At 47.0% G+C, this 10,714-nt stretch overlaps 1 non-coding gene across 1 annotated transcript; it reads left to right on the top strand.

Moving 5' to 3' along the window:
- Window positions 1-2,219: 2,219 nt before the first annotated feature.
- On the top strand, window positions 2,220-2,323 carry LOC123163327 (small nucleolar RNA R71). Its single transcript, XR_006481846.1, has one exon. It is a non-coding gene; the product is annotated as a small nucleolar RNA R71 (small nucleolar RNA).
- Window positions 2,324-10,714: the final 8,391 nt, after the last annotated feature.

The following is a 10,714-nucleotide window of genomic DNA, read 5'->3' as shown; positions in this document are numbered from 1 at the left end:
AATAAATAATATATTTCTATGCCAAAATTGTATATATGAAATGTGCTTATCAAGTTCCCCCACACTTAAACTTTTGCTTGTCCTCAAGCAAAGGCATATGACAAGAGCAAGAATGTGAACAGTGAGCTGACTAGAGAATACCAAGTGAAGTAGATGCCTAAACAGTGCATGCTTTGGACTTAGCTAGTAAAAATTAATGGTTAGGAGTGCTTCAAAGCGGTAAGATACTAGTAAGCATGACCATTTTAAACCTTTACAATGATAAAAGAGGATCAACAAGTTTAAATGATGACTGCGCCAAATGGTTCCTAAAGAGAGCATGATCCCGAGAACAAAAAGAACTGGAATTAAATCTCTTATTTGCAGAAATATGACTTTGTGGTTGAACCACTTATTGAATTTGAAAGAAACACACATATTATTTCATTAGTCTCACCGAAGGAACATACCACCGATCCCGAGAACATGGTATACACCTGGCTCAACCAATTTTTATTAATATTTTTTGCTTGTCTCCCCAAAGGAACATACCACCGATCCCGAGAACATGGTATACACCTGGTTCGACAATTACATTTTTATTATAATTAATTACTGCCCAAGCTAACCTAATTTCACATGCCACCGATCCCGGGAACATGACATGCTACTGTAGGTAGCCAGACTTATTTATTCATTATTACTTAACTTAAATGAACAACGCATAAGAACAAAAACAGGAATCATCACTTCTCCATGTCTGGTTCACATGCTACCGATCCAAGGAACATAACATGCTAATCCATAGTGGTTAGGTGATTGCTCTCAATGGGAAGACACTTGGCACAAATTCAGCATCTAAACGTGGTGATCTAGGTGTATCGAGGTAAAAGCAGAAAATGATTAAGTTTTCTAGTGTACTAGGGATTTGAGCACTCAAAACTAATAACTTTCACTAATTTCAGCAAAGCATGCATGGTGTAGATCACTAGTTTACAAGGCATTCAAAAATCAAGTTCACAAATTCACATCAAGCACAATGCCAAAGGTGAAATTCAGCTTGACAACAAGTAATAACTGGCTCAAGCAACCCAACTAGCAATTGAATTCATCATGTATTTATGATATTCAGAATGGGTCATGAAACAGCTCACCGGGCTTAATGAAGTAGCACTCCCTCGATCACCTCACCAACTACAGCTCCTCTCCTTTTGCTTCTCTATCCTCATGCCTGCTCTAGCTTCTCCCTTCCTCGTGTGTGCCCCCTTGCTTCTCCTCATCGCCATGCTTTGAGTCCACTAGGATCCCATGGGATGTCATCTCGAACTTGGTCAGCCCACAATGAATGGTACATAAGCGTAAACCTGAAAGAACACTCAACAAACAAGCCAATACAAATGATAGGGACAATGCCCTCTAAGTCATCAATAGAGTATCCTATCACATAAGCATATCTAAGCATATGACAAATAAATATCATCAATAGACCGCATGGTGCATAGGCAGTATCCATGATATGGCATATCTTGTCAAGAAAGCTGAGATCATACCTGAGATAGTTAGGAAGAACCTTCAGGACTACCTCAATTGAAGATACCAAGTGAGGTGTGCTTGTAGAAATTTCCACTGGACTCATGTCAACAAGTGAAATAGTAGAGCTTGGCTCCTTGACATCTGAATCCACCTCATCATAGTCAACCATGAAGCTCTCCATCTCAGGCTCAAGTGTTGAGGAATCAATGCAGCTGACATCATCGAAGGAGAACTTCTCCATATCTGGCTCTACCAGCACATGCTCAATATGAACTAAAGGTGACTCCTCAATATCAAAAGCAACTAACTGTAGCTCCGGCTCATCCATGGAAGAATCATTACAATGCAAAACTGAATCTCCAACACTAGTATCCATGTGATCTGTAGCGTGTGCGTCAACTAGAATGGTGTCATCATCGTCAAATATAATCCATGCAAGCTCAACCTTGTCACACTGAGATAGAGGTTCAGGATTTTGTGTAAGAATTGGCGGCTGAGGTGTAGTGATTTGTTGCAAGCAAACCAATGAATCAGAGGTGGGCTTATCATTGTACCACCGAAGTTGGTGGAAAGATATGCTCTCAATCAGCAGAAAAGCATCATCAAGTGTCTTGTTTGTAATAGCTCCGCCCGCTGCCATATCGACGTAAGCTCGAGTGTCCCAAGTCAATCCTCTATAGAATATCTGCAACTCTAACCATCTCTTGAGCCCGTGGTTAGGACATATCCTGAATAAAGCCTTGTATCTCTCCCAAGCATCATACAAGCTCTCGCCTTCACGCTGAACAAAATTGAAGATCTCATCTCGAATTGCGGACTGCTTGTGTAGTGGGAAATATTTATCCAAGAAAGCTCGCGATATCTCATTCCAACTGTATGACCTTGATGGCAAGGATCGATACCAAGCACGAGCATCATCCCGGAGAGAGAATGAGAACATCATGCACTTGATAGCATCTTGAGGAACTCCATGGTACTTGACTGTACCTGAATACTCCATGACTCGGTATAAGTGCTCATAGGGATCCTCAGTGGGCAGTCCTCCAAACTGTTTTTGTTGAACCAAAGCAATAAGACCAGGCTTCATCTCAAAATTCTCTGCCTCAATAGTTGGCCAAACCGGTCCTGTGATATAACATTGACTACTTGGCATCCAAAGATCACGAAGCAATGCCATATCTTAACCAAGTGTAACTATAGAACAACCAGCAAAGATTTATGATTCCCTACACACACTCATAAACAGTAAACACTAGTCAGAAGGTTAGTATCCTAATAAGCCGAAGCAACAATGGGGGAAAGTAGAGGAAAAAACACTGAAGATGAAATACACGACGAATTGAACAAGGAACTAAAGTAAATCTAGTCTATAGCCTAACACAATCGCTCAACGCTAGTCCCCAGCAACGGCGCCAAAATGATCAATTGTAATATAACAAGGTTTTTATGCCCCAAACTACGGATGTCGTGTTCTCCACAGGGACTAGGCGACGACGACTATGCTCGGCTAAATCTAGGTAACACAATTTTAAGAGATGAATGCAGAAAATAAAACCTAAACTAACAAGGTCATTCCCAAAGATCGTCGACAAAGAAAATGCAAAATAAAGTACAGAAAGGTCCAGATTATCTTCAACAATCTTTTTGGTATTTTCGTAATGCTTGAGAAATTAAAATACTAACACGGACATTATCGATAAAAGGGAAGTGAACACAAATGACTATCTAACATGTAAGAGATGGGAGAAACAAGATTATAAGACTCAATATAGATGGTTTACACCACAAACACACATGTATTTATATAGCACATGTACTAGAGCTAACACATGGACAATGGAATAAATTTCAGTAAGGAACAAGCACACAAGGGGTGAACACATTCATATGCTAACAGAATACTAATTCACAGAAGCAAATTCTAATAGATCAATAATCTCTCAAATTAACAAGGCCTCCACTAGTCAGATCCAACATAACAAGTACCTTATTATACCAGTACCAAACTGAACAAATAACAAGATGCTTACACTAGTCAAATCTGAACATTACACACCATACACATCTCAATTCTGAATTTTACAAAGTCTGAACCTTACAAAGTCTCAAACATCTCAATTGCACAGGTATTTCAGAGAGAGAGAGAGAGAGAGAGAGATAGATAGATAGATAGAGAGAGAGAGAGAGAGAGAGAAGGAGTAGGTAGGTTCAGAGAAGAAGGGTAGCAGGGGCAATAGAGAGAGATAGCAGCAAGGGGTTGGGAGCAGCAGCAGTTTGGTGAGGAAGAACAACAACAGAGATGGGTTCAGAGATGAAGCAAGGGCATCAGGAAGCAGAGCAGCAGCAGGTTCATGGGGAGAAGCGGAGCAGCAACAAATTCATGGGGATAAGCGGAGCAGCAGCAAGAGGACTTTGAGAAGAGGAGCAAGAGAAGTGAGGCAAGGGAAGAAGAGCAGTTGGAGGCGCGCGGGGGATCAGACACCTCGTCTGGTCGGGCGCGCAAGTGATGGTGGTGAAGGGGTAGCGCTAATGGATGGTGCAGCAGCGCGCGGTGGTGATGGAGTGGATGGATGGTGGTGTATGGAGGTGCTGGTGGATGGAGGGCGCGGTGAAGGTGGAGGCGCGGTGGAGCGGTGGCGCACCCCACGCCGGCCTGGCTGCGGTGGCGGCCGGTGGTGGAGAAGGTGGGGTGAGGGAGAGAGATGAGATGCCCGACCCGATGGGGATTAGCTGCCGCTAGGGATTTTGACCCCTCCTCTGATCTGCCACTTTGCAATTTTGGCCCTTCTCCTTTTCTTCTTTCTTCATAAGAAGGTCCCTTTCTTCTTTAACTTGTCCCATGGAGCATCATTTCTTCACGCACAAGTCCCTCTGTCTTTCTTCTTCCTTTTCACTTGACTAGTTCTCTTAGCCACTAGTCCAGATCTTGAAGTTTATAGTGCCTTTGCGCACTTTTCTGCAAAAGAAACACAATGACTAGTAAATGATACTTTAAATGATTTTCATGCAAATATTCAATATTTCACAGCAAGAATTGATGGTCATATCTCAATAAATAATATATTTCTATGCCAAAATTGTATATATGAAATGTGCTTATGAACCCCCTAATCCAGGAGTCCCTCGGTAGCCCCTGAACTAGGCTTCAATGACGATGAGTCCAGCGCACAGTTTATCTTCGGCATTGCAAGGCGGGTTCCATCTCCGAATACTCCAAGGCAAATTTCGAACACAAGGATCGTGTCCGGTTCTGCAAAATAAATTCCACATACCACCGTAGAGAGAACAATATTCTACGAATCTAATCTGCTGACAACTTTACACAGCGTGACATCACACCACGGCCCGGTCATTATTCGAACTATTTTCTTCTCAACCAACCACCGCACATATTGCGAGGCAGTTTCCTTGGCACATCTTGTCGAGGCAGAGATCGTGTCCCCTTATCACGGGACTCTCATCAATACGGGTGCGGGTAACCAAACCGTACCGCCAATCGCGGCGAGTGGGGAACTAGCAGGTTCTACCAGGCAAGCGGGGAGGCGCAAATTTTGTTGCCTTTATAAAGAGATAAGGCCCCTTCTTCTTTACCCACACCTTCTCCTTCTGCTCGTCCATTCCCTTTCGCTCGAGCCCTTAGCGCCCAAGCGTTCGTCTTCTCCTCCAAAAGAGGTTCTCCAAAAATGTCCAGATCCGGAGCAGGAGGCAAATGGATGGCCTATACCGTCCGGGAGAAGGATATCAAAAAGCTTTGGGAGGCCGGGTACCTGGCCAAGAAAATCGGCCACCGTCTTCCAACAGCGGGATAGATCGTCCCTACTCCGGAGCCCCATGAGAGGGTTGTGTTCCTCCATATTTTGTCCACGGGCTCGGGTTTCCCCTTCACCCATTTGTTCGTGGCATCATGTATTATTATGGGATTGATTTTCATGATCTATCCCCTAACTCTTTCCTCAACATCTCGACATTTATTGTCGCGTGTGAGGCCTTTCTCCGTATTTCGCCACACTTCGGCTTATGGATGAAGATCTTCAACGTGAAGCCCAAGGTGGTGAACGGCGAGCACGCCAAGTGCGGAGGCGCCATGGTGAGCAAGATGCCCAAGGTCACATGGCCGACAGGCACCTTCAATGATTCCGTCAAGGAGTGGCAGCAGCAGTGGTTCTACATCACTGAGCCGCGCGGCAAAAAGTGAGCCGTTTCTCTCGAATTCAGTTACGGAGCCCCCTGCGGCTTACGTCCTGGCCCAAGAAGGGCATGAACTGGTCCTCGTCTGATGAACTGTCGGTGCTCCAAACGCGCGTCAAGGGTATGGTAGACGAGGACATCAAGCTCGTCAATGTAGTCCAGGTGATGTTAGTTCACCTGGTTCTTCCTTGCCAACACCGGACCTGTAATTTGTGGGAGTACGACCCGGCCGAGCACTAGACCCTGCAGGAGCTCTACGGCTCCTCGCAGGATATATGGAAGGTGCTCTTCAAGTCCGGCAAACCGTGGCTGGACTCCGCCGAGGACCACGGGTATCAACTGTCCCACCCTGCAAGTCCGGTAAGTCATCGCTATGTTTTGTCCATCCATGTTTAGTTGGCATATCCCGAGGAATACACTTTATCATGCTTTCCACAGTTATCCCAGGGATGGACAAAGAAGGCGGGGCGGATACATTGTCCGGCCCCGCTGCCAGAAGAACCAGCAGGACCACTTCTGACGAAGATGTTGGTCCCAGCGCCTTACAAGGCGCCGAAGAAAGAGGCCTTCAAGGAGGCCAAGGAGACCAGGAGCGGCTTCCGTCGCTGCGATGCTTCAGACACAAAATCCGAAGACTCCAACGCCCAACCTTCCTCCGAAGATGACGAGGAGGAGGAAGAAGACGAGTCCCCCATGGGGGGAGGAAAAAAAGGACGGCCTCCTCATCCTTGGAGGCTGAATTGCCTAAGAGGGGAAAGACCCCCTTCCAGAGGCGTCCACCATGGCTACCGATAGCAGCCCGGAGTGGGATCCCAGGGCCCAGCCCCTGGTAAACTCGTGAGTACACAAAATACGAACACGCCTATGCATCCATGATCATTAAGGCATAATATTTTAATTTGCGCCACACTTTTTTGCAGCCCGGCGAGGTCTCGCACCGAACAATCCTCGTCGGAGGACTCGTTGAGCTCAGATGCCCTAGAGAGCGAGACACTCCGAAGGCCCCTTCCTCGAAGCCTAGGCATGACACCGAGGTGTCGTCCCAGAAGGACCCAGACCAGGGAGGGCATACCTCAGGGGCCGGATACACAGGAGCGACGGCTCCCATGAGCGTCGACGGTGGGGGTGATATTGAATTCGGCCCACAGCTGGACACAGTCCCGGAAACCTTTGAGGTTCCAGGATCAGGCAGGCAGCCCCCCTTTACTGGAGGGGGCGAGCCTGCTCCGCCAACAACCTCTGCCCAACCAGAGGTGCATGGCAGCTTATCAACGACGCTAAAGAGTGCTTCCATCATCGATGAACATCGCGCCCTTATGGGTGCGGTGATTGAGAAGATTCGGTCCGCTGAGAGTGGACTGAATGAATCCTGCATTAGCCTTATAAAAGGCTTTGAGGTATGTTTTATGAGCTTTTGAAGATTGTCATAGTATGGATAGTAGCCCCTGATACCCTGTCCGATAAAAGAAAGAACCGGACAGAGGATCAAATTTCCGTTCACAGGAGACTCATTTAATGACATATATCTCTTTCTTTATAAACATGCGTCTGTAGCGACTGCCGCCTCTCATACTGCGGAAGTATCCGGACTGAAGCACAGTCTGGAGCGGGTCGAAGAAGAACTTGGCCGAGTGAAGAAGCAGTTGGAGGACAATCAAGGTATGCTGAAATCTTGTTAATTGTAGCACAAATGAGTAGGCGTGCCTGATGAAAGTATTTGTATTATGCGCTCTAGGGGCGAATGCCGAAATTGAGGCGCTTCAGAAGGCTGTGGCTAAAGCCGAAAAGAAGGCAGCCGCGGAGCAGGACCTTCGCGAGAAGCACGAGGCTAGGGTCCTTGAAGCCGAACGAGAGCTCCAGGAGGCCGTGAAGAAAAGCGAGACTTTGGAGCAGAGTCTATCAGGGAAAGAATCCAAACTCGCCCAAGCTCTCCAAGCCGCAAATGATGCTCGGGAGGAAGCCCAAGGTGCTCTGAAGGACATTCAGGAGGCGAGGAAGATTTCGGCTGGTAAGGCTTTTTCTTATTCAAGGTGTTTATTATGTAGTGACAGGAGAAATTCAAGGTGGAAAATTGAATTCTTATTTCTCCAGGGGCATTTGCGGAGCTGCCATGCAGCATATCTGACACTGCTCAATTCTACCGAGATGAGGAGAAGAAGACTGCAGAAAAGCTCTTATGGTCGTAGTATTTGGTGCCGAATTATCCAGTGCCATTTGTCGATCAGCTGAAGCAGCTGATCGAACTGCACAAGGCGGCCGAACTAGCCATGAAGGACTTAGTTGTCTGGCTATGGCCCGCCGAGCCAATTCCAAGCAGCTACTTCAGGCTCATGAAGCGGATTGTGAGTGCTTGCCCTCGGCTCGAAGTCATTAAGCAGTCGATCTGTATAGAAGGTGCATGAATGGCATTTGCCCGCGCGAAGGTGCATTGGGGGAAGTTTGACGCTGAAAAGCTGATGACTGAGGGACTACCGTAGGGGAAGGAGCACCGCAAACCCGAATTATATTATGATAGTGTCCTGAAAGGAGCCCGCCTTGCGGCGGAGCAATGTACCAAAGACATTGTATTTCAATGAAGACAGTCATGCTGTCCTTTGTAAGGCGGAACAAAGTCACTTTTATTATGTATTGCCTGTTATGTGAAAGTTTTTCCTCCTGTGCGGCCGTTATATATATATATATATATATATATATATATATATATATATATTAATCTGAGAGTTGGCCAGTCGTCGGCTTCTGCCCCCACATAGAAAGTACGGGGGTGTTTGGGATAAACCTGAACACTCTTGATCCCATTTTTGGGTCCTTGATGGAGGTGTTCAGCACAACGAACCAGGCAATCAGACTATAGGGCTTTATCACTCTCACTTAGCCATATGAGTTTAAGTAAGGTAGGCACAACCCCTGGTGTTCGGAAGACCGCACGAGGGGCTCTATCAGCACCTGATCGGAAGACCGATCCGTCACACGCTGCATTGGTTATGGCATTATGCGGAATAAATCCTTAAAGATTTTACAACCTCTCGAACAGCTGACCAGCTCTCGCCCTATCATGACATTCAATTTTCGGCTTTCTCTACCGAGGTGCTCGTCCGAAGAACCGGGACACAATCGCAGTAGTTCTCCCAGCGCTACCTTAGCCAATATAGCGGAACATATGGTACCAAAACATGGGGGCCGGGCAAACCCAACTATTGACCCAAGACATGATTCAGAGCTGATGCATATAATGCTATAAGTTCAGGGTGCCGAGCGACCGAGAAGGTGGTCGGACTTTGTTGCCATAGTGTGGGTATAATGAAGCCCCTGGCGTATTAAGGCATGACACGATGTACGGATGCCGTTATGACGAAAGGTGTCAATGAGACATGATAGCAGATAAGCGTCATATAACTCTACATGTTGTATTCAAGTAATACGTCTATGCGTATGAGTACAGTTGATGTTTATAAAGAAAAGGAGGTATGACAGCATAACCTGCTTAGACCGGGCGGAAGGGAGCTATGTGCAAATCCAAATTATATCTGGATTATCTTCAGGGGGAATGTCAAAATATTCCCCCTTTGCGCGTCCGAGCTGATCCCATGCTGCCAGTCCTGTTCTGCGCAAAAGGGAACCTGCAAATAAAACGCTAGGGACATTTGTGTTCCACGGAGCAGTTGAACCGCGGGGTGTGGCCTTTCCCAACTTATGCCGGAGTGTTTGATTGAGCCCTGGTCGAGCCGAGCTATCATGCCGTGAAGTAGTTCGGATTCCTTTGTCGGAGTCCGGGAGTTTGGCTGTCGAATCAGGGTTCGATTAAAAGGCGCAACTCACTGCTTTTGTCGTTAAAGTGGCGGTATACTCTTCGGCGCCGAGGTCAAGTTCGGCCTTGCCCATAATTGCGATCATGTCACGTGGGCCTTGTATTGTAAGCTTGCCATAGGCACAGTGTGATACCGCATTGAACGCGGCTCGCCCTGGCAGTGCGTAATAGTTACTGCATAAATGTACAATGTCGAAGACTACCTCCAGAGTGATGGGGCCTATACAACTGACCTTCACACCTGGTATGACACCTGTAAAAGATGTTTTTGGTGGGTCTGATCCTTGAGCGATCAATACCTATCTGGCGCACTGTGTCCTGGTGCAGCAGGTTTGGACTGCTGCCTCCGCCCATAGGGGCTCGTGTGAGGTGGAACCCGCAAACTATTGGGTCGAGGATGAGTGCGACTGAATTGCCCTGGTTGATATTGGCCGGATGATTTATACGATCGAAGATGATCATCCGTATTTTTACGCGGTGGGGCGACTCGCTTTGTGGAGTCGACGTCCCGAAGAGTCCACGTCCATTCCCATTTGGGGGTGTGGATGGTGTTTATCATGTACACCATTTTGGTTTACGGGAGAAATTTATTTTTGCCCTCTATTGTTTGATGATCTGGGCTCCTCGTCGTCTTCTCGCTTGCCGACCCCTTCTCCTTGTTTTCGGCGACTAACCTGCCGGCTTGTTTGAAGACCCGGCATTCTCTATTTGTATGATTGGCTGCCGTTCCTGGGGTACCATGAATTTGACATGGGCGGTCAAGTATGCGCTTCAGGCCGGATGGGCCCGAATTGCTCTTTTGAAGTGCCTTTTTCCACTGACCGGACTGAGAGCTACGGAATCCAGCATTGACTGCCGTATCTTGGGGGTCATCATTGTTCTTGCGGCGCTTATGTTTGTTGCGTCGAGGTTTGCCGATGATGTCTCTGGCCTCTGATGTGCTAGGATTGTCTGCTGTATTGTTGTTACGAGCCAACCAACTATCTTTGCCCGCACAAAAGCGGGTCATGATTGTCGTGAGGGCTGCCATGGACTTTGGCTTATCTTGGCCGAGGTGTGGGGCGAGCCATTCGTCGCGGATATTATGCTTAAAGGCCGCTAGGGCTTCGGCATTCGGACAGTCGACGATTTGGTTCTTTTTAGTTAGGAACCGAGTCCAGAATTTCCTGGCTGACTCTCGGGGCTGTTGGATTATGTGACTTATGT

This window comes from Triticum aestivum, chromosome 7B (assembly GCF_018294505.1).
Source record: "Triticum aestivum cultivar Chinese Spring chromosome 7B, IWGSC CS RefSeq v2.1, whole genome shotgun sequence".
NCBI lineage: Eukaryota > Viridiplantae > Streptophyta > Magnoliopsida > Poales > Poaceae > Triticum > Triticum aestivum.
This window is presented reverse-complemented; position numbering and strand designations above follow the sequence as displayed.